We start from the raw sequence: 5,503 nt of genomic DNA, 5'->3' as shown, positions 1-5,503 counted from the left end.
ACATATTCGTTAAACTGTAACTGTCGAGACATCAAGTATAATGGAGGCTTTTGTCCCTGTCGACAATCAAGTCGTTGAACAACAATGGGATGGAGCTCCATGTCGTAACTTCCAACGTTTGTTGAGGTTTTTGATCGATTTTTCCAACCGCGTCGAAGCATGAACCTGAATACCTGGTGCCATCATTTGGAGCAGTACAGGATCATGGATGGAGACTGGACATGGGAGACTGCATATCCAAATCTAACGCGAGAGTACACAAGATCCTACAAGATTTACGTATGTGTCCTGGCATATAAATCTTGTTGGATTGACTGAACTCAACAAACAAGATTAGTTGCACCGAACATGTTTTGCTTATACCTATCAAACGAGAGAGCATGGTCTTGAAAAAAAAAAAGAAAAAAAAGAGATTCGGGTCGAAAACAATCCGACCCAAATAGACATAATTAACTCGTTTGGATACAATGAAAAATTCGTAATCTATACTCAACGTGACCTGCCAACACATACCTACGATCCGATCCACTTTACTAATACACTTCCATATTTAATCAAATCTAGAAAATCATACTAAAATTGAGATGAAAGTGTAAGAGAGTGAGTGAGTGCGGGATAAATGAGGGCGAAAAAGAGAATGAAAATAGAGTAATAAAAATGGGTTGAATCTAAATAAGTTGTAAATATATTTATGACTTATTTAATGAATATAATTAGCCATATAAGAACTTATGCCATCTCATGATTTAATAATGTGGTTCATAATCTATTTTGACTAGTCTAGTTTTGCTGTATTATTATTATTATTATTATTATTATGATACAGTTGAAGAAATAGCTAGTTTAAAAATTTTGCAGAAGTGAGTATAATCCATATGGTTATATGGTATGTGTGTTGTACAGGTAAGCATGATCACAAAAAAATGTGTTAAGAGATGTAGTAAGTGGTTTATCACATCTAGTTGATCACACATATAACTATATGGGTCACGTTTAAGTGTTCAATAAAATTTATCGTATTATCTTGAAAATCAGCTCCATCAAATGGACCCCGGGCTAGCATTCATGATCTTGCACTTTTGGTGTATGAAAAGGAGAGACTCCTTAACTCAAGGTTTGGAATGGTCATCTCAGATACCATCTAATGCATGATACCCGATGATTGAACACGACCAGAGGGATCTCCCTCTCATTCCTCAATCATTTTCCCTTCGCTTTTGCCATTCCCTATGTCTGCCCACATGAAAGGCAGCTATAATAGCGTGATTAGGGCTAAGCGAGAGATTAATTGGAGCACACTTTAATAACTTCTTCCCAAGAATTTTTTGTCACTAGCTAGGCGTGGTAGTAGCAGCTCACTGTCTGTTTGGACTACTTTAATATTTGTATTAAGTGATTATATTCTCACAAGCAAGCATCATCGCATTTTTACTAGATCAAGCCAATCATATTTTTGAATCCGAGATCCACAAGGATCCTATAAAAAATTAAAGTGCATGTGTAGTTTCTTATTGTGATCGACTCTATTCTCCATGTCTTCAAATATACCAAGTGCATGCAATATCTTATTCCATTTGCTAGAGATTCGCTTGGTGGTCGAGCATAGAGGAGGGATTGTATGGTGGCAACAAGGAGGTGGAGGTGGTGATGACTAACGCCGGCGGCTGAGCCCAGAGAGAGAGAGAGGGGAGAGAGAGACTTCTTTGTTTGGGTAATAATAAGCCATGCTTGGTTTTGGAGAAGAACAAAGAGATCTATCAGGGGTTGCTGCGTCAGGGCGCAACTAAGACGAATCCTTTGGCAAGGCTAATGCTTTAGTAAAGTGAATGATTATCTCTAAATTAAAAATGATTAAACCTATCTATGATTTTTAGTTTCTAACTTTGTGGAGAGCATGGAGTATTTCTTTTCTTTAAATATAAAAGGCAAAGCGCCAACAACTATATATGCCTCTTAAGCGTCCCACGCACTGATTATCGGTCTGTTTTAAAAAGATAATACATTTCACTTCGTCCTGCTTATGGCTCGAGCTTCTCGAGCTGGAGTAATTTACTTGATATCGGAGGATATCATTTTTCTTTATCCATCCAATCAAAAACTCAGTTATTTATCCTACGAGTGGGCACAAGAGATTAGTATACCTATCGTTATTCAACCAGGCAAAGGCATAAGCACACAAAAATTGAAAACCTTGTTGAAAATAAAAGTCTATATATATATATATGTATGTATGTATGTATATAGTATAACGTTAAAAATGATCAGATCTAATTACAAAATTCTCGATAAAAAGACTCCATGTTGAAAATTTCACAAAGAAAGAAAATGCATAGTTTCACAGTCTATTTTAAATAATGAAAATATCTTAAATGAAAATCAATGCGCGAGAGGGTTCGTTAATGTGGGCTAAGGATGCGTAAATTACCTACAACCAAGTTAAAAAAGTCTGTTGTGTAAAATTTTTTTTAGGGTAGAGGGACATTATGAGACGAAACATTCATTGCAATCCATATTAAGGGGACGTGGCATGCACTTTATTGTATCCATAGAAAGGTGTGCGCACAATACACGTCTAAAAATTAAAAACTATTTGTTATAACAAATCTTAGGTAGAACTCTTGGGGTCAAAAGAACCCATTTCGGAAGTTACTAAAAGAATTTTATTGTCTATTTCGTTCTCTCTATAAAGGAATCGTCTTTTTGTGCTAGATATGAAAAATACTGAAAATCCACAAACAAATTGATTATTAATTGAAGCATTAAGGATGAAAAAATCAGGCTCTATATTACGTGAAATTCTAATGAATTTTTTTTTTTTTAAAAGTTTAAGTAGAGGGAGATTATAAAACACCCATTACATCCGCATTTAGGACGTGATAGGATGAATTTTTAAAAAGAACTGAGTATTTGGTCCTATATTCCGTCATACAGAGGCAGCTCCTGTAGACAAAAAACAGATGCCCTCGTATCTTTTCGTCGGCTTAGTCAGTAAGAAATTGCAGTCTTCAGTCAAAAAGCTCCAGCTTCTTTGCTTGCCTCTAAAGAGATATAAAAGTCGTGAGATTGTTTTAAGCAAAAGCAACTCTTTAGTGCTTGAGGTGGAGATGTTTGAATGAAATTAGAGGGCTACAGTACGACAGTACTACAACATGATATACAACTCTAACACCCAGCTAAGAATAAAGCAAAGCCTTCATGGATATAAATACTAATTCACAAATTGAGAGCCTTTCTTTATATTCATTTGAAGGAAATTCAATTAATATTTCAATCTGTTGTGTTCTTTATGCATGATCCAACCCCTTTATAAGTTTCACCAAGAAGAACTGCATCAAAGTCTTCACATCTTTTGCTTTTGTAGCACCCTTTCCTTAAAGTAGCATTAGAAAAGCAAAATATGGCATTATCTACTCAAAAAGGGCTTCTCATTCGATGCCTCTTTGCTTTTTAATGTGGCCATCTTTGATTGAAGGCAAATATTCTTTTTAATCAAGCAATATCGATTGAAGCAATATTCAAGATGCCCGAGCAAGTTCTGGTGTGGATGCTTTGTTATATCTCGAGACAATGATATGTGAAACATGGCCTAATATTTCCACATAGTTATCTCATATCGGGGCAAATCGTATCCATAAAAAGTGAACTAACCATTTACTACAGTCTGAGTGATAATTTAAGTTGACAGGTTTTTAATTACAAGATTATAATGTAGCTTTGATAGGACACCTCCTAAGTTATATAACCTTATTAGTGATCTGAAAAAAAAATTCCAAATGTACCATCAAGATTCTATAAGTATTGTCTATAGAGAAGGCTAGGTTTCAATACGGCAATCGAACCATTTATATGTACTCACAAAATTTTCATCTAGAAACTGCTCTTTATCCTCGAAGTCACATGACTCAAGTCCCACATCCACGTATTGTTGAATGGACTAGCGGACGATGAAAGTTGTGTGTGTGTGTGTGTGTGTGTGTGTGTGTGTGAGAGAGAGAGAGAGAGAGAGAGAGAGAGAGAGAGAGAGAGAGAACAGACTCCAAAGGCTGGATGCAGAAAAAGTCGCTCCAATTTTGACACGACAGCCTTGTCAATGAAAAGGCGAAAGAATTACCCAGCACACGCACCTTTACCCAAAAGCATGACATTATTCTTGGCGTAATAATGGAGAACAAATTGTAAACAAACATCAGTTACACGTTTCTTAAAGGTCGAGTATCATGGAGTTTCACATCTAAAAGCAACTTGTTTTGCCATGGTGGCGGGTTCTAGGTGCAAATTTGTATCCAATGCCGATGCTCAAGATATTGAACTAGTGATTCCAGGAATGAAGAATTCAAAGTGTAATTGATGTGAAAGGTGAGAATTTTTATTTTTTTCTTCTTCACATCCTTATGTACACTTACGTGATTCATGAAACTTATCTATTGGTTGGGTGGTTAACTACACGGATATTCAACCTTCTCCACTTGAGGACCCAACTTCTTGGAAAGGTCTCTCTCTCTCTCTCTTTTCCCTAGATATGTAACTTGACCTTCTGAGTTCGTTTCTATACTCTTGTTTGGAAGCTTTTTATGTGATGTACATTTATATAGGAAAATAATCAGAGATTCTTTTCACAAGACTGTTTCCTATCTGGTGCCGGGCAGTGTATCGTGAGGCACCGCCTTTGCCTTGCTCGGTAAGGGGCAGTGGCTCGGCAGGGACTAAGAATTTGATCCCCATCCCTGCTTTGATATGCTCTGTGTCCGTATTAGGATGACCCTTCATCCATCGCTTTGGATCGGAAGTCCTTCGACAAACTGCATGCATATACCCTCATTTCTCGTGTTAAAAGAAAGGTGCGGTGTTGACGATTCAAAAGCCCCTAGAAGTTTTCATTCCAAAAGTTGTACCATTGACGATAAGTGTTTGGTATATACTATATCTCGGCACAAGTTAAACAATCAAATGAAGGAGCTTTTACAGCTCTCAATGTATTGACAGTCTTCATGTCATGAAAATCAATGGATTAAAAGAAAGTAGATTTTTTTTTAAAATTTACTATGCTTAATAAGTGGAGGGTAATTGATCAGATTACTGAACATTATAATATTTCGCTTTATCAAGCACTTACTCAAAGCATAAAATGATTCTAACAAGCTCTTTCTCAAGAGCTTGTTTGAGTCGCTAAACAGCATGTGCTTACACAACTTTGTTGCAATCACCGTGAGAGTTTAAAGATGAGCAGAGGGGTTAGAATAAGATCTGAGAGAATCATGGAATCTGGCGAAGTTGTAGTTATCCTCAAAAGGAGGAAACGAGATGAAGATATGACATGATAAAAAAGGAAACAGCATATAAAAACCCTATTTATTGCAGAAAGTTGGTGTTCCTTTTAAGATAAAAGTGACTCGCTTTTAAGCTCTTTGATGTGGTTGGTGTTGAATCCGCCCGGTTGAGCATCGACAGATGAATCTTTAGGTACAATTAGTGGGCTCACCTTTTTCTACTCCGGGCATAGAAA

Source organism: Eucalyptus grandis, chromosome 1 (assembly GCF_016545825.1).
Source record: "Eucalyptus grandis isolate ANBG69807.140 chromosome 1, ASM1654582v1, whole genome shotgun sequence".
Lineage (NCBI taxonomy): Eukaryota > Viridiplantae > Streptophyta > Magnoliopsida > Myrtales > Myrtaceae > Eucalyptus > Eucalyptus grandis.
This window is presented reverse-complemented; position numbering follows the sequence as displayed.